This window comes from Acinonyx jubatus, chromosome A2 (assembly GCF_027475565.1).
Source record: "Acinonyx jubatus isolate Ajub_Pintada_27869175 chromosome A2, VMU_Ajub_asm_v1.0, whole genome shotgun sequence".
Classification (NCBI taxonomy): domain Eukaryota; kingdom Metazoa; phylum Chordata; class Mammalia; order Carnivora; family Felidae; genus Acinonyx; species Acinonyx jubatus.
Genome location: NC_069383.1, coordinates 62,955,120 through 62,974,477, shown reverse-complemented (window position 1 = coordinate 62,974,477; position 19,358 = coordinate 62,955,120). Strand labels below are relative to the sequence as shown.

At 35.9% G+C, this 19,358-nt stretch overlaps 1 long non-coding RNA gene across 2 annotated transcripts in view; it reads right to left on the bottom strand.

The window, feature by feature from the left end:
- Positions 1-19,358, bottom strand: part of LOC128314783 (uncharacterized) — a 97,139-nt gene that overhangs the window by 39,909 nt on the left and 37,872 nt on the right. For both annotated transcript variants that reach the window (XR_008296825.1, XR_008296824.1), the window contains exon 2: positions 14,074-14,241. This is a non-coding gene — a long non-coding RNA (uncharacterized LOC128314783). The remainder of the gene's footprint in view (positions 1-14,073; positions 14,242-19,358) is intronic.

The window sequence follows — 19,358 nt, the reverse complement described above, 5'->3', positions numbered from 1 at the left end:
ATCAAGAAATAGACTCTTAGCTATAGAGAACAAACTAATGGTTACCAGAGGGGAGGTGGGTGGGAGGATAGAGGAAACAGGCGATGGGGATTAAAGAGGGCACTTGTGATGAGCACCAGGTGTCATAGAGAAGTATTGAATCACTATATCATATACCTGAAACTAATATAACACTGTATGTTAACTAACTGAAATTAAAAAAAAAAACTTAAAAAATGACAAAAATGAGTAAAATAAACAACTGGTCTTGTTGGGCAGAAACGCATCCCCTCAGTAACACTTTGTTGGTAGTAAGCTTGCTACTTGGAAGTCTTCTGAGGACCACTCATTTCTCCCGGTTATATCTATGCCTTTAAATCAGGTTACTATGATAAACAAGCTCAAGAGAGCTTAATAATTAATGTATATATGACTTATTCCATTAAAAAATTAAATTTTAGTCATAAAATTTTATATAGGAATGTACTCTATAATTCTGACATTAAAATGATGTACATATATCTAGAATCATTCAAAGATGTATTCTTCAAAACATTAGAATATTGAGACCAATGAATTTGAACTTTCAGTATAAAACACTGTTGGTATCTATAAACTTCATTATTCTTCGGATAATTCATATTTAAAAAAACATTAAAATTAAAATATTTTAGACTAATTCATTATCTCATGCTACTGAATTAAGGCAATTTGTAAACTAATAATCTAAATAACTAGTCAATTTCTAGTCTGACACAAGAAAAGTGAACTTTCTTATTACAAACTCATAATTTTGCATCAAAATGCAAAAATAGCCAAGTGCTTCAAAACTGTAGAAGCAATGTAATGCAATGAATGGATACCACACACACACAAAAAAAGAGTTTTTACAGATTTAAGAGGATGGCACACTCTTCTCTCACTAGGATATAATTAATTACATGGTCAGGAATCTTTATATGTTTTAGTCACTACCTTACACAAAGATCCAAGGCAGAGCTCAAAATACACGCTTTAATCTCCATTTTATGACTAAAATCTAAAAATCAACTAAGGTAAACATTGGCAAAGAAGAATTAGCTAATTTTTTTAAAATAAGGCCTCAATTTCTACTTCTTTCGTCAAAAGACAAACCATATTAGATTTAAAATAATAATTATCAAGGAAAATCGCAACCAAAAAGCATGATGAGTCATAATTTCACATGGATTATTTGTAATACTCTGTCATAACTGTAATTATTAGATGGCCTCTGAAATCAGACCATCTAGTTTCTAATCCCAGATTTAACAAATTGCTGTGTGACCTTGGGCAAGTCACTTAATCTTTCTGTGCCTCCTTTTCCTTACCTGTATTTTTCAGACAGTGATAAAACCTACCTCATGGTGTTGTCAGGACAATTAAGTGAAAGATAAAATTGCTATCCAAGTGTTAGTAGTAGTAGTAGTAGTAGTAGTAAATAGTGATAGTAGCAGCAGCAGTGGCAGCATGTCCCTAACAAGTGTTCAAAGTCATTCTGTAGGGACACCTCTAATCGAGGCGGAATGTACTAAGAATTTTGCTTCACAGATGAAATGCATACTTAATAACAACTCATCCAATTTCTACGAGTTTTTATAGTTATAAACATTAATAATTTGTTTCTAAACTACTGTATAAATATAAAAACATAAAATAGACTTGGAGTCTGGGAATTACCTTTTTAACTTTATAATTAGCTTTTTAAACTTATGCCTATAGCTAAACTCACATGTAAACTAATCCTAACCAGGTGATTTACTTTAATATGTATTTTAATATAAATTAATGCCTAGTATTGTCATAATTCTGGATCTTCATTTCATTGTTACAGTTCTATGATAAATATTTGTTGCTTACTGCTTATGGCATCTTTTCTCTAGATTATTGTTGAGATAATACCAATAATTTCTCTTTGAGGCTATGTTCTGTCATGTTGAATTATATGAAAAAAATGAAAAAGAAATGTATTTCAATAATATATAGGAATCTGGAACAGTTCAATTAAAAGTAAGTTAAATGATGTGGTGAGTCTGCATGAAGTAGTAAACATGAGGACATGAATTTCAATGGCAGTCTGCATTCAATATTTCAGCACAAATGTTTTAAACTATGATTTTAAATGTGCAACTTTATACATACGTTATGTGTTGAGTTGCATACGCACAAAAAGATAGGTTGAAATTCTAACCCTCAGTACCTCCAAATGTAAGCTTACTTAGAAATAAAAGTCTTTACAAGGTCAACAAGTTTAAATAAGGCCATCATACTCAGCCTTGTGAGCATGACTGGTGCCCTTGTGAAAAGGGGAAATTTGGACACAAAGACAGACACAAATAGAAGGAAGAGGATGCAAAGATACACAGGGATCATGTCACGTGAAGACCAAAGATCAGAGCGATGTATCTACTACAAGCCTGCGAACAGCTCAGGCTACAAGAAGTGAGCTTCCTAAGAAAGGCAGGGGAAGTTACTTTCGGCGCACCCTCATAGAGAGCATGGCCTTGCCAACACCTTGCTTGACTGCAGATTTCTGCACATTCCGCCTGCGCAACACTCTTGCCCCTCCCAGGCCCCCGCCCGCCCGAGCTTCGAGGCAAGAAACTGCTTGTTGTTTTGAGCCGTCCAGTTTGTGGTCCTTAGTGACAGCAGTCCTAGGTGTACAAGACATTTTACTAAAGGTGCTGTTGCATTTCTGGTGTTTAGCTACCAATCTTCCATAATCTTAATTATATACTTCTTTGCAACTGAAACTGTTCTATAAAGATGTCACACCCCTATGGAAATAATCCTGAATCTGAAGGTATGACACCACAGGCATAAGGCAGATTTTTTTCATCAGCAGATTTTATTGTGTTCTCGTATATTCTATAAAATGTGTATTTTATTTATGCAGAAAAACTGGATTAGGGTTTTCCACAGGAAAATCGAGTGTAAATTTCTTTTAAAACTAGAATAATTTTGTTTTACCTTATACTGCTTTTTAGTGAGAAAAGAAATTGTGTTCTTGTACACCTTGATTTGAATATTCAATAGAAACATTTTTATGCTAATACTGAGTCAAGGTAAAAGAGATATACTAAACCACATCCTACATATGATTTGAACCACAGAAACGAAGGCATTATATAATATGTATTAGTTATAACCATTCACCAGGAGCAAGTGCAAAATAAAAAATAAAGGAATCAACTAAAATTTCCACCATAAAGCATTCCACTATAATTGAGAAACACATTTTGTATCATTTTTTTTTTGTACTAAGAAAGTAAATTCATTCTTCAAGACACAATTCCTTGGTTATTCTTTCATATAAAGAATATAACCTACTTCCATAATAATTGTAAGAACATTGAGTATGTTTACTTCTTTCTTTCCTTCTCAAAAATACTTCTTTCTCCTGGGATTTCCCTTTCTTCTTCAGATTCAAAATAATAGACTTTTCTCTGAGTCCTTCTTGTGCACTAACTTCATTCAGTTTTGAATTCCTCAGATATTTTAGTATTTAATGAAAAGGCTAATGTTTACAAAAGATCATGTCTATTATGCAATTTTAGAGCAGTTGTGGCCTACTAAGACATCAGGTGACAGCTCCCAAAGGGAAGGAGGGAGTCAGCTGAGATGATCTGGATGGAGGACAAGAGAAAACAAATCAAGGAGAACAGCAAACCTATGTAGACATAAAGAATACCAATCGGTGATCAGAAGAGGATCTTATCCAGGCAAGTTGGACACAAAGCGAAACATCACAAAGGATGTGGTTAAGTGTATAGATTATGGAGTCACACCACATTCACTGACTGTATCTTTAATGGCTGTGTGATCTAGAGCATTAGTTTTCTCATCGTCTAAAAAGATGTAATATTAGTTTATTGTAGGGATAAAGGGAGATGACCTTTTTTAGAGTTCAGTGTTTGTGTGGTACCTTCTAAACATCTGGTAATAGCCAAGGGCAGTAGCCCTAATAAGGCAGGCAAGAACTGATCCGTTAATAAAACTGTCCAAGAATTTTTTCTGAATGCCCCCCTTTTTTTTAATCTAGCTGACTGGAATGCTCTATATGTCTATTAAAATAAAATATCTATCATTTCCATGTCATCATAGATTGTATTTTCATCCAGACCCAAAGCTTTACATCAATACTTTGATAACTCAAATTTATATCTCCAGGTCTGCTGTTCCTTCCCCTGGATCTGTGGGGATCTGTGGGGGCAGGATCTGTGACTTGAATATGGCAAAGATACTGGGATATCACTGTTGTAATTATGTTACATAATATAAGTCTCCATCCTGCTAGCTGACTTGTTCTAGAATCGTGCTTCCCTTGCTGATTTTATGGGGTTTTTTCAAGTTTTAAGTTAAATTCTAGTAATTTAACATATGTGGTAAAATTGGTTTCAGGTGCAGAATATAGTGATTCATCATGTACATATAACATCCGATGCTCATCACAAGTGCCCTCATTAATACCCATAAACAACTTAGCCTACCCCCCCACCCGCCTCCCTCCATAACCCTCAATTTGTTCTCTATCCTTATCTCTTATGGTTTGCTTCCCTCTTTTTTTTTCCTTCCCATATGTTCATCTATTTTATTTCTTAAATTCCGCATGAGTGAAATCATATGATATTTGTTTTTCTGACTGACTTATTTTGCTTAGCATAATACACTCTAGCTCCATCCACATTGCTGCATATGGCATGATTTCATTCTTTTTGATGGCTAAACAATATTCCATTGTATGTAACTTTGCTATTTTTTTAAAAGTTTATGTATTTGCTTTGAGAGAGAGAGAGAGAGCAGGGAAGGAGCAGAGGGAGGGAGGGAGAGAATCCCAAGCAGGCTTTCCTCCCTGAGAGTCAGACACAGCACTCAATTTCATGAACTGCAAGATCATGACCTGAGCCAAAATCAAGAGTTGGACATGTTAACCAACTGAGACACCCAGGTGCCCCTAACCTTGCTAATTTTAAAAAAGCAGGATCCCAAAAGTCATTAGGCTGCAAGAAAATGAAGTCTGCCAAAAACCTGAGTGAGCTTGGAGGCAGACAGAGTTCTCCCCAGATCAGGTCAAGATGAGACCCCAGCTGGCTGATACCTGTTTGCAGGCTTGTGGAGAGCCCAGCTAAGCCATGTGGAGATTCCAACCTCACAAAAATTGTGAAATAGTAATTTGTGTGGTTTTTAAAATTGTTTTATTGATTTATTTATGTATTTATTTATTTATTTATTTTTGAGAGAGAAAGAGAGAACGTGTAAGCAGAGAAGGGGCAAGAGAGAGGGGGACAGAGGATGCAAAGTGGGCTTTGGGGCTGACAGGAGAGCCCAGGCACTCTAATTTATGTTGTTTTAAGTCACTAAATTTGTGGCGATTTTTTATGTACCATAGAAAATAAATATAGGGATTTAATAAGCATCTTCTCACAAATTTAGACTGTCCAAGAGAGTAGTGATCCCCCTAACATTCAAATATGCATCTTCTAGTATTCCTTATCTAAGTTGATGACCCCACCATTCACCCCAGCTGATCAGTTAAAACATTGTGGAACCAAAACAGATTAAAAACAAAAAAAATCGGAGAACCATTCTTGATGGCTTTGTGCCTCTCAGACTGAAAAATCCTATCAGCCTTATACTTATGTCCAGAAAAGTAATACTGGTTATAATCATTTGGTTCTAATCATTTGCCTGTGCTCCTGTAATAACTTCTTTTCTTCAATTCTTGACCCTCTAGAGGCCAGAGAGATCCTTTAGCAGGTAAATCACTGATCAATATCCAGCTCTCAAGTCTTTCAAATATTACCATGAGATTGAAACAAAATCCAAATCATTTAGATGATTTGGAGTCCCAAGTGATCTGGCCCATTATATCATATCCTACTTCTTCTTCCCTTAATCATTTTGCTCCAGCCATACTGATCTTCTTGCCAGTTCTTGAACACTCCAAGCAAATTCTCTACTATTGTCCTTCAATTTGGTATCCTTTCTGTCTTAAATAGTCTCCCCTTATTCTCACAACTTGCATTTTTTTTCCCTAAACTTCTACTCACATGTTATCTCTTCATAAAACCCCTTTTATGAATGACCCATCTAAGTTAGAAAACTGTATGACTCCTATTTCACCTGCCTTAGGTTTTATTTTTTTTATAGTACTTATTAAAACTATCATTATCTGGACGCCAGTTGAGCATTCAACTCTTGATTTCAGCTCAGGTCATGATATTAGAGCCCAGTTTTGGGCTCTATGCTGACAGTGCAGAGCCCGCTTGGGATTCTCTTCTCTCTCTGCCCCTCCCTCCCTCACTCTCACTTGTGCTCTTTCTAAAAATAAATAAATAAACATTTAAAAAACAAAAATAGGGGAGCCTGGGTGGTTCAGTTGGCTAAGTGTCTGACTTTTGGTTTTGGCTCAGGTCATTATCTCACAGTTCATGAGTCTGAGCCCCACATTGGACTCTACTAACAGCACAGAGCCTGCTTGGGATTCTTTCTCTCTTCCCCTTCCCTGCTCACTCTCTATCTCAAAGTAAATAAGTAAACTTAAGAACCAACCCCCTGCCCCCCCAAAAAATATTATTATTGAAATAGGGAATCTGAATGAACCTTATGAAGTTCTGTTGTTTTCCTGCCTCTATTCATTCCAGGACCTGTACCCTTGCCTTCCACATGTCTCAGAGTACCAATAATGTATGCCCTCTTTGTAAGGATCAGGAGTTAATGATTTCTTTGGAGACTTCCAGCACATTGATAACATCTAAGGAATGACCAGTTGAGAATAACTAGGTTAGGCCATCCTGTGTGTATTCCAGACCACTGGGACTAGATATCTAGACACCCAAGACACCCTGGCTGCAAGGAATAAGCGACTTATGGAGGACACCTGGACTCTAGTTTTTGTTCTGACCAGTTCCTTGATGCCTGAGAGGACATGTACACCAAATCACAATCCTGAATAAAAACCCCAGACCCCAAACAAAAATTAGACTCTCTCTCCTTTCCTTTCCACATCTCCCAGATGCTCTGTCTATATCTACACTATCTAAATATCTTCAATAAACTCTGATCTCACTTCCTTTTGGCTTGCATTTGATTTCTATCATGCGTGAAATCAAGGGTACTCTTCGCTGGTCCTGCAGGAGCCCCTCTGGGTCCTAGAACCCGGTCTGTCTAAATCATTATCACCTATTACCCATGTATATTGTCTTTTAGGTAGAATACAAGTCACATAAATACTGGTAACTTGGTTTTGTTCATTTCCATAATCTAGAATACTACATGGTAAAAAGTAAGCAGTTGACCAATTTGGCATAAAACTGTAGTTGAAATCATTTTGGAATCCTTTCAGGAAAAAAAAATATTCTGCCATAGTACTTTGAGAAGTTCCAAGTATCTCACAGAAAAACACGAGTACATTTCAAACTTTTATTGAAAATTTAATGCTAACTAATCACAAAACTATATTCTGTCTTTATCTTTTTGTATTCTGTTTTAAGAAATTTTTAAAGTGAATTATCCCATGAATTAACAAGTATTCCAAACTACAGCTTGTGACTTCTCTGTCAGCTACATCTCAACCGTCATTTTTTACACTCCAATGTATATTTAATACAAAGAAATAGAAAACAGTGTGGCAGAAAAGTAAAATAACTTGTTCCCCAATTATGTTAACAGTGAGTATAAAAGTCAGGCTTGTAATGTTATCCGACAGAGACCAGAGACTATGTGCATGGGGGATCTGCTTATGGTGACACAATCCATCATACTGTCATTGTTTGACAGTCACAGACAAGAGGAGATACCTAGAAATTACAAATGAATTTTCTCACTAACAATTTATAGCAATTTGCAGAACACTGTAACTGGCACATTTTCTTCACATAAGTTCCTTATGTTACTAAAAAAAGGATGTTGTTTTTTATACTGTTCTTATTTTATTCAGGAAGATATTTGCCAACAGAGTAGTATCATGTGTTAATAAATTGAGTCAAATAATTCTCCCTCTCTTGTCTGAGCCAGTGCTTTTCTGCTTGAGGAATGAGTAGCTTAGATGATTGATAACAGAATCCATAACCTTTCCCCTCCAAGTCACCAGCTTGAACCCAACCTAGTTGAGCAATGAGAGACATTTGTTTCCACAGGCAGCTTATGAGAGGTTTGCATGAAATGAATGGGTAGTCTCTATTTGCTTACTGGACTTGAAATGATAGTTACTTGAATTAGAAATATATTCTGCTGTGAGTAAAGACCTAGATTATCGTTATACCAATATCCTTTTTTTCAAGGCCCTAAAGTTAATGTATGATATTGGTTGGCATTCAGTTTCTGACTAGAATTTTACTCTCTGAGGCAAGTTTATATTCAGTATTTTCAATGTTTTCAATATTACATAAGTATTATTTTAGATTTTTAATAATTAAAACCTAAACATGGTATAGTAATAAAGGGTAGCAGAATTCACTACCCCAAAATATGTCTCTTTGACATAAGGATTATTTTAAGCTTATTTTTTTTTAAACTGCAGACAAAGGAAAGCTCTGTAAACCAAGTAAACCTTTTTGTAAGAGACATTTACATTTATAAGGGAAATCTCCATTTGCCAGGGTGTCTGTCTCTCTGTACCAGGAAGAGAAGGATGACTCTAAATCTGCAGAAACTCTTATCAGTGGAGAAGGCAAAAGCCTAAATCTGCATAAGAACATTACCTTGGCTGACAGTGCTTTGCTTGGTAACCTGTCATGACCGACTCTCCCTTCTTCCCAACATCCTGGTTTTTTGTTTGTTTTTGTTTTATTTTGTTTTGTTTTTAGTTGAATATATTATTTAAGGTGGTGACTTGGGCCATTTCACAGAGTTACTTAGTTTTACTGGGTTTTTTCCATGTATACAGGAGGTATACATGTTATTAAAATTGTTTTTATCCTGTTAATCTATCACTTATTTGAGGGGGTAGGGTTGGGGGTGTCTCAGCCAAGAGTCTAAAAGGGTAAGGGAAAATTATTTTTCTTCCCCCACAAAAAACCAACTATATGTATAATAATTAATGTTTTTGTCTTAAATTTATATTCAGGTCTCAAAAGTTAGAATATCACCTTTTGTAAGATTTAAATAATTTTTTTAGTATTTTTAATTCATTTATTAATTAAAGAATTTAAAGTAAACTGATAAAAGGATATATGTTTTTTAAGTTTATTTATTTATTCTGAGAGACACAGAGAGCACTTGGGGGAAGGGCAGAGAGAGAGGGAGGGAGGGGATCCCGAGCAGGGTCTGCACTGTCTGCGTGGAGCCTAACATGGGGCTTGATCCCACCAACCATGAGATCATAACTTGAGCAGAGATCAAGAGAAGGACGCTTAACTGACTGAGCCACGCAGCCATTCCATAAAAGGATATTTTCTGAAGACATTTCAAAATGAAGGAAATAATATCTTCCAATTGCTGAGTTAGTCTGAAGTGACTCAGGTTATGTGGGCCCTCCTCTTTCCTAGAAGCTTCCCAAATGTATGTAATGGAAGAAAAAGTTGTTTTCACAGATAATTTTTTTAAAAATATATGTTATTTATAAGAGCTCCTTGGTTCTCAATGTAGCATCTCTATATTCACTATAGTGGTTAAGGCTGTCATCTGTCCTTCCTGGCATGGGGTAGGGTAAGTAGTACACTTCCTTGCCGCTATGGAAGCTATGTGTGGATATGTGATTTGTCTTTTCTAAGAAAATGTGAGCAGAAATGACGTGGCGCCTTTCTTGCAGTTGCAGTGATCATAGAAATATGGATCCACCTGATGCAGCTACCCCCTCCCAACTTCGACTCAGGTCACGATCTCGCGGTCCGTGAGTTCGAGCCCCGCGTCGGGCTCTGGGCTGATGGCTGGGAGCCTGGATCCTGCTTCTGATTCTGTGTCTTCCTCTCTCTCTGACCCTCCCCCGTTCATGCTCTGTCTCTCTCTGTCTCAAAAATAATTAAACGTTAAAAAAAAATGCACATGTACCATACACAAGAAATTTGTTTTTAAATATTAAGTACCTGATATTTAGGGGTTATTCATCACCAAAGAATAACATAGCCTACCCTAACTGACACAAAGCTATTTCACAGACATGACATTGATGTTATATTTTGCTTCTAAGGATGCAAAGGCAGAGAAGTCTGAAGAGGACTAAAATATATAGCATAAGAAAGGATTAAGGTAAAAGCAAAAAATGGGAGAATTAGAGGGAGTTCTATGCACAGAGAACTACATAAATTATTAGGAGGGAGGCAAAACAGAGAGATCTTTACTGTTTGGCAACTGAGAAAAAAGACATGAGAACTGATTTTTAGGGAGGTGAAAATATTGTGTGGTATATAGTACATGACCTATGCCCTTTTAAAGCCTTCTCTCCTATAGGGGCCAGGGGTAGGACACCCCAAGATGGGGACTGTGGCGTTACCATTATTTTGAGTTAAAACCAATCCAAACCCACCAAATTCAGAAAAGTCTCTTTACCTCTCCCTCAACTGTCTGCTTTACCAGGAAAAGAGCTATTAACAGAGATTCCTCTTTACCTAAGAAACCTATCTGCATAATAGGGCATCTTTGTTTTTCAAACCTCCCCTTTTCACCTTCCTGCTAATGGTCTTTTGCCCCTTTGTATCCTGAGATCCTTCCCCTTCTCCTTAGATCTTATAAACATCACATTGCTTGGGAATTTCCATTTATATGTGGATTCCCCACACATACACTATTAAATTTGATTTTCTCCTGTTAATCTGTCTCATGTCAATTTGATTCTAAGTTGAGCTAGGACCTTGAAAGCCAGAGGAAATTCTTCCTCCCCAACACCACTAATGGGTTTTTAGTAAAATCTGTTTTTCTCACTACTTCTCTCTGAATATATTCTTTGAGGAAATGGAAAAACATCTTTTAAGGTTACCACAGGAAGAAACCAAAGTGACCAATGGAAGGCAATCAACACAATCTTTCTCAGAAGATAAACCAAAGTAATATTTTATGTGGCTAGAAAATCTATAGCCTTTTGTTGTGATTGATATTTAGGTATTCCTAAATACTGCCAATGCTAATGTTGATTCAACCAATGATTGTGAATATGTGTATTGGAACCATGGGAATAGGAAAAATTTGTGTGACGGGAAGGGAGGAGCCAAAGAGAAAAAATAAAACCTCCTCTAAAGAGGGATTCAATAGATATCTGCACTAAAAATCGGGAAGTGTCACTATGTACTTGTTACTTTGAAATGTAGATTAAAGAACTAGGAAAAGCAGTGAGGTGAGTTAAAGTGCTTGTCTCTGGGTAATAAGACTTGGGGGTAAGGAGAGTTGAGAAGTGTATAGAAGAGTCAATCAAAAAGCTGTATTATTGGACAAAAATTAAGTTGTATAAACAAAATTAAAGAAACAAAACTTACACTTTCTCATTTTTAATCATCTAAATTTGTTTTGATGCCTTTAATTTTTTTAGCGTTTAATATTATGGTAATTATCAAAGAAAATATGTGTTCGTTTTATAAAACAGATATGACAGAAAATTATCATTCTAAGTTGGCTACATTTCCCTAGCCAATGTCTGGAGCAGTTCTACCTGGTATAGGAAATGATGATCGCAAATGAATTAAGGAACCACTCACGAAAACATCACTGTTTTGCATGAACACTGAGACTGTCTTCCATCTCAGTCTCCAGTGCCAGCCGAACAGGCTGAATAGGCATGGTGAAGCGTCAGCTAAATAACCAATTATAAATTGAAATTTTGTTAATTTTAACTTGTTTTATTTTTTATTTTATTTTTTTAAATTTACATCCAAATTAGTTAGCATATAGTGCAACAGTGATTTCAGGAGTAGATTTCTTAATGCCCCTTACCCATTTAGCCCATCCCCCCTCCCACAACCCCTCCCTCAAACCCTCAGTTTGTTCTCCATATTTATGAGTCTCTTCTGTTTTGTCCCCCTCCCTGTTTTTATATTATTTTTGTTTCCCTTCCCTTATGTTCATCTGTTTTGTCTCTCAAAGTCCTCATAGGAGTGAAGTCATATGATTTTTGTCTTTCTCTGACTAATTTCACTTAGCGTAATACCCTCCAGTTCCAGTTCCAGCCACGTAGTTGCAAATTGGCAGTCGAATGCAAGAAGAGTTGATGCAGATTATCAGAACACAGAGCAATGCATACTATTCAGAAAAGACTTGAAATGATCAAGAAAATCATTACCTGTGATGATTTACACAATCATATTCTTGTGAAAAGAATACACAATTAATCTATTCCATTGAAGGCTTTTTGATCAACCAATCTAGCAAAGTAAGCAAAGAAGGAAATGGACAGTGGTAGACTTATTTTTCTTTTCTTTTTTCCCCGTTGCTGCATTTCTTCTTTTTTCTCTCCCTCCCACTCTTTCTTCATCTCTCCCTCCTTCCCTTCCTCCCTCCTCTCTTCCCTCCTTTTCTGCAAGAAGCAAGTAAAGAAAAAGTAAATCACAGTAAGTAAAAAGGTTTCTCCTCAGGAAACAGTTGTTTCAGGCTCAGGATTGAGCATAGAATCAATCTTGGCTGAGGAGCAGGGGGAGGGAAACAGGATTTACCAGGTACTTTCTCGATGGCTGTGACCTCCAGGGCTTACTGTTCTTGTTGATGTTGTTTTTTGACTTGTAGTTTTCTAATGTTTCCCACTAAATCGATTATTGCCTTTAGAAGTAATTTCATGGCTTTTAGAGTACTATAGCTTTATCTTTCTAACCTTCATGGCGCTGTGAAAGATTGGTCTCATTTCTTGTTAATTCTGATTCTTCTTTGAGGTTATTCTTTCCTTCTCCAAGGGAATCATCAGGTATCGTTTTATTAGTCTTACACATCATGCCACCTCTGGGGAATCTGTGCTGGCTAATTCATCTTTCCTGACAATTGCCAAAATAAATGGTAGCCAGAGCACTTGTTTTATTTCTGTGAACTTATTTTATTGCTCGCCACCTATAACAGCAGTGAGCAGTCATAAAGACCAAATAGACAAGGATTTTCTCTTTTCGATATTATACATAATGGTCAGTTTTAAATCATTTTAGTTGCAAAACATTTTAAAGAATAGTTTAACCCTACATTTTTATATGACATATTCATTTCTTCTTATATTTGGCAACAAAAGGTAATGGAAGAAACAACTCACAAGTATTAGTCTGGTCCCAGCCCTACATATGACCTCACACAATTTACTTAAGCCCTTCAGGCCTTCGTTTTATAATCTGTAAAATATAAGAAACAACGTCTGAAGTTAGCTGAAGTTTTAAGAGATTGTGTTTCCAGTAAGAAAAAATATCACACGGGGCGCCTGGGTAGCTCAGTCGGTTGAGTGTCCGACTTTGGCTCCAGGTCATGATCTCACAGCTTGTGAGTTCGAGCCCCACGTCGGGCTCTGTGCTGACAGCTTGGAGCCTGGACCTGCTTTGGATTCTGTGTCTCCCTCTCTGCCCCTAACCCACTTGCATCCTGTCTCTGTCTCTCAAAAATACATAAACATTAAAAAAAAATTAAAAAAAAAAAAGAAACAATATCACACAATTATCAAATCTTTAAATACCAACAAGTTAACCTAAGAGTATATTTTATCTTCCATTCACTAAAACATACCAGGAAGATAATATCTAAATGCTTCAGTTTTTTCAAAGATATGCCTTATTACTAAATACTCCTTTAAATATACATAATTAAGAGTAGACTAACAGATACCAGAATGACAATAGGTTATAAAGTTTGGAACATGGTCCTAGAATAAGTTAGTAATTGGATACTACAAAATCCAGCTTTTAGAGCCTAAAATATCTACTTTCTGGCCCTTATCAGAAAAAGTTTTCTAACCTCTACAATTAAATAAACAAATGAGAGAAATGGGGGAGAATACATGATCCTAAAAGGTGTGTAGATTGCTTGGAGCCAAAGGTAACTAGCACCCAGTGGACTCAGGAAAGGGTTCTTTTGTTTTTTGTTTCGTTTTAAAACCTCTCCCTTAACTACCTAAAAGAATTTACACAGAAGGCCTACTAGAAAGAGGTATTGCCATAGATAACTTTTTGTATCAGAAAGACTTACCTGCAGGACACGTGGGTGGCTCAGTCCATTGAACTTCTGACCTTGGCTCAGAGGTCATGATCTCAGGGTTCGTGACTTCCACCCCCACATAATGCTCACTGCTGTTAGCACAGAGCCTGCTTCAGAGTCTCTGTCCCCCTTTCTCTCTGTCCCTCCCTTGCTTGCGGTCTGCCAAAAATAAATAAATATTAAAATAAAAAGAAGACTTCTTTGCATGACAATTATTTGTTTACCATACATTTGCATTTCTATTTTCCTGTGAATTTTCTTCCTCCCCTTTGAAGCCCCAGATTCCGACCACCCCCTTCTCCTTAGCTTGAGGATAATATATAAGCCTCAATTGTCCTGACAATCTATCAGGGAGCCTCTAATGTCTTTGACACTTTTATGCTACATATACAAAATTAAATTTTTTCTTCTGTTAATTTGTTTTCTGTCAATCTAATTATCAGACTAGCCAAAGAACCTAAAGGGAAGATGATAAAAGTTTTCTATCAGTACAGGATAAATCTTCCTTACAGAAGAATTCCAAAGAATACGTATAAAAGTGTGAGAAAGAGAAAATCACCGTTAGAAAACAACAGTAATAATTGCTGCAAACAAGATTCTCTATTGAATGCAAAATTTTAAGATAAAACAGGATGGTTGCATAGTGTCAAAGTACCCCCCCCCATGCATATTAATTATTACGGTCATTTTAACACATACACAAAATTTTTGATACTCCTCCCTCCAGAGAATTGAGTTCAATTCTCCTACTCTTAGTGTGGGCAGGATTTAATGACTCAGTTTAAAGACAGGAAAATAATATATAAAGGGATAAACAGTGACTTCAGAGTGGAGAAACCTGGTAGATACAATCTCCAACAAGTAATAAGATTAAGTCTACTAGTCATAGTGCATATTGTTATCAGGTGCCTTTGGTAGGATGCATCAATGTCATATTCTCCAAGACCCACAATCTCCAAAATAAATAAATATTTGTGTAATATCAGCTGTGCCCAAACTGAGGAACATTCTACAAAATATCTAACGAGTAATCTTCAAAACTCTCAAGGTCTTAAAAAAAATAATACTGAGAAAATGCCATAAACTGGTGGAAACTAAGGAATATGCTTCCTTTGAATGATTCTAAGTTATTAGGGCCATTTAAACATGTTTTCTGCAAGGCACCCAGAGTGTATATCAGACATTCGTGGGCATCTTAATGCTTATGACCATGGAAGAATTTATTTAATAGCTGACATGAGACTATGTCTTTATAATATTACAGGATTATAAAGGTGTCAGGTTATAATGTGATTCTGAAGAATAGAATGCTGAAGCTAATATATATTAATATATAAGACAATGTAGATATGACCATTCCTTTCTAATGTGACATGAATTATGAGAATTAAGAGAGTGAAAAGAAACACTGAATTGAATTCCACTAAGAAAAAGAGATAGCTATAAAGACTGGAGCATTGTTGTTTTGTTTGTTTTTTAATATTTTCTTTTTTAAGTAATCTCTCCACCCAACATGGGGCTTGTACTTACAACCTCAAGATCAAGAGTCACATGCTCTAACGACTGAGTCAGCCAGGTGCCCCTGGAACTTTGTTCCTAATTTTGCTGATTTTTGTTGTTGTTGTTGTTGTTGTTGTTGTTGTTGTTAATATCAATTATAGGGGCACCTGGGTGGGTCAGTCGGTTGAGCATCTGACTTGGGCTCAGGGCATGATTTCACAGTTCATGAGTTTGAGCCCCTCATTGAGCTCTGCTATCAGTATAGAGCCCTCTTTGGATCTTCTCATCCTCCCTCTTTCTCTCTGCCCCTCCCCTGTTCTCTCTCTCTCAAAAATTAACATTTGAAAAAAATAGGTTTAAAAATATCTATTATAAGGAAATGAAAGACAAAGTGTGGATAAAATGTTTTACAATAACCTACTGTTACAGGATAATAATTCTTGATAAAGCGATGACGTGCCTCAATGCTAAAAATCTCGTGAAGTTAAAAAATAAGCCCTTGAAATATACATTTATTTCATTATAATTGCATCTAAGAGTAAAATAATTTTTCCTAACAGCAGAATATGAGGAGCTGTCTCTCTTCTTTCTGTTCCCTCTTAAAGAGAAAGGAGCCCAAACACTACTAAAACATATTCAAATTTTTATTAATCATTTCTTATTGAATTTGAATCATACAAGAACAAAGGATGCCTTATGCTCTGGACAAAGATATTTAAGTATGAATTGTGCACTTACACTTCAACAGAGACAAGAAGTCTCTGGTTACTAGGGCAAAATATGTTTCTTTTAGGAAATTTACCCCAAAGCCCCCACTCAAAAAGCTATAATGACTATCTGAAGACCTTCACCCCAGAATGCTTGCTTTGTTTACAGAATTTCATGTTCACTAAGAAGTTAACATCGACATTCAACAAGAACTTGGCACCAGGCTAACTTGATCTCCATGAGCACTCCTGACCAGTCAAGCTAATTGCTGCTCCCTCCATACTGTGATCTCCTTAAGAACAGGACACTTGAATACAGGATCCCTCTATTCCAAGAGCCTAGCTCATTTTCTTCCTTTCTTTCTTCCTTTATTGTTTTGTTTTGTTTGTTTGTTTGTTTTGATAAAAATATTTAAGTTCTGTTCCCAACCAATTTCAATCATATAATACATTGTTATCAAGTACAGTCACCATGTTTTACATTAGGTCCTCAGACTTTACTAATCTTAAAGTTGAAAGTTTGTACCCTTTTACCAGCTTCTCCCCATTTTCCTCACTCTTCAACCCCTGGCAACCACTTTTCTACAAACAACCTAATGGAAAAAATGGGCAGAGGATCTGATTAGACATTTTTCCAAAGAAGACATACAAATGTCCAACAGGTACATGAGAAGGTGTTCAACATCACTAATAATCAGAGGAATGCAAATTAAACCCCCAATGAAATTTCACCTCACACATGTTAGAAGAGCTATCATCAAAAATACAAGAGATAACAAGTGTTGGCAAAGATAAGGAAAAAAGGGAACCATTGTGCACTGTTGGGAATGTAAATTGGTGCAGCCACCATGGAAAACAGTATGGGGGTTCCTCAAAATATTAAAAAATAGAACTACCATATGATCCAGCAATGAAATTGCTGGACATTTATCCAGACAAAATGGAAGCATTAACTTTAAAACATACATGCACCTCCATGTTCACTGCAGCATTATTTACACAAGCCAAAAGATGGAAACAACCTAAGTATTCATCAATAAATGAATGGATAAAGAAAACGTGATGTATTTATACAATGTAATATTACTCATCCATAAAAAGAATGAAATCTTGCCACGAACAACAACATAAATGGACCTTGAGGGTATTATGCTAAATGAAATAAGTCAGAGAAAGACAAATAACAAATATATCATTTATATGTGGAATTAAAAAAGAAAAGGTCACAAAAACAGAAACAGATTGGTGGTTTGGTTGTCAAGGTGGGGTTGAGGGATGGATGAAATAGGTAAAAGGAGTCAAAAGGTACAAACTTCCAGTTATAAAATAAATAAGTCAGGGGATATAAGGTATGGCATGACAACTATAGTTAATAATACTTGTTGCATATTTGAAAGTTGCAAAGCATGAATCTTAAAAGTTATCATCCGAAGAAAAATAAATTCTGTAGCTATGTATGGTGACAGACATTAACTAAACTTATTACGGTTATCGTTTTGCAATATGTGCAAATATTAAATCATTATGTTGTAGACCTAAAACTAACATGATATTGTATGTCAATTATACCTCAATTTAAAAAAGCTTTAAAAAGAATGAAATATATTTTATAAATTTGCCATTTTTTAATATTTAAGAAAAGGTTCAGAAACATTTATACTTCAAACCTAAAAACCTACTTTGATTGCATCAAAATATAAACTAATATATTTATCATCAAGTATTTTAAAATTCTAGTTCAGAGTAAGGAAGCAAATTTTGACGCCAGAATGACCTCGTGTTTTGTTTTTTTGTTGTTGTTGCCTGTTAAAAATCTTTAATTAAAAAAAAAAAAAATCACAACCCCCCCTCAAAAAAGGCTAAAAACAGGACAGAGATTGAATTTCATTGTTGACAAAAAAACAGAACAGATTAAGGGACCGCCCAGGTCAAACAGAATGCAGGAAAATGTGGAGAAAGGATGCCCCCAGCTGTATATCCCTGACACTGCTGATAGAATACACTTCTCTAAATAAAAGGTCTCATTTTGAGATAGAAAACCAAAAGTTATTTCTTTACCCTAAGGGAGAAAGGATAAGTAAGTGGGCAAGCCTTCCTATACTTCACTTGGTAGAAGGCAAGGATAAAGTGGGGGGATGGGGGGGACACTGATAAATTATTTTTGAATATTGCTTCTTTTCCTGAATGTTGGTTACTTAGCTGTTCATTTGTGATAATTCACTGATCTGTATACTTATGTTTGGTGCATTTTTCTAATGGCAAACCTCCATAGAAAATAATTGAAAAGGAGAATCCAAATTGTGTTTACTGATTTCTACAGCCCAAAGAGAGAGAATGCACTTTCTATTCCAATTATTATAGTTATGTAACAAATTATTCAAAACAGCTATTTATTTATTGTCTTCAGAGATTCTGTGGATCAGGAATTCAGGCAGAGCATACATAGCAGGGATGGCTGTTTTCTGCTCCCCATCAGTGAGAAGGCTCCAAATCTAGGGGTGGGAATAATGTTGACATGTTCACTCATATGTCTGAGAGCTGATGCTGGTTCACAACCAGTTAGAGGATATTATAATGGATGTACGAGCTCCACTTAAACGAGGAACAAAATACAAAAAAATAACAAGGAGCATGAAGATATCCATGAAGAAAAATTTAAAGTCCTACTGTGAACATCAATCAATAGAAAATATTACATTTCTGAGTTTAAAAAAATTTTGAAGAATACAAACATGTTCATTCTCCTTATGTTAACTTGTAATCTTACTGTGATGTCAACTAAAAACAGGATTTTTGTTTTCTGGCAAAGCAAGCTGATTCTAAGGCAAATTGTCTTAGCTGTTCCACAAGTTTTGATTGGATTCAAATCACATCTGCCACCTCATACAACTGGCCCAAGCCACCACCATGTTTCATTGCGGCTATTGAAATAGCCAACCAGGACTGCCTGCTTTCACCCTTGCCCTCCTCTCCCTCATTCCTCACCTACACATTAATCAGTTCTCTAAAACAGTGTTTCTTTGATAGTATCAATCATATCCCAACCTTTTATTTCTTACACACTTAGAA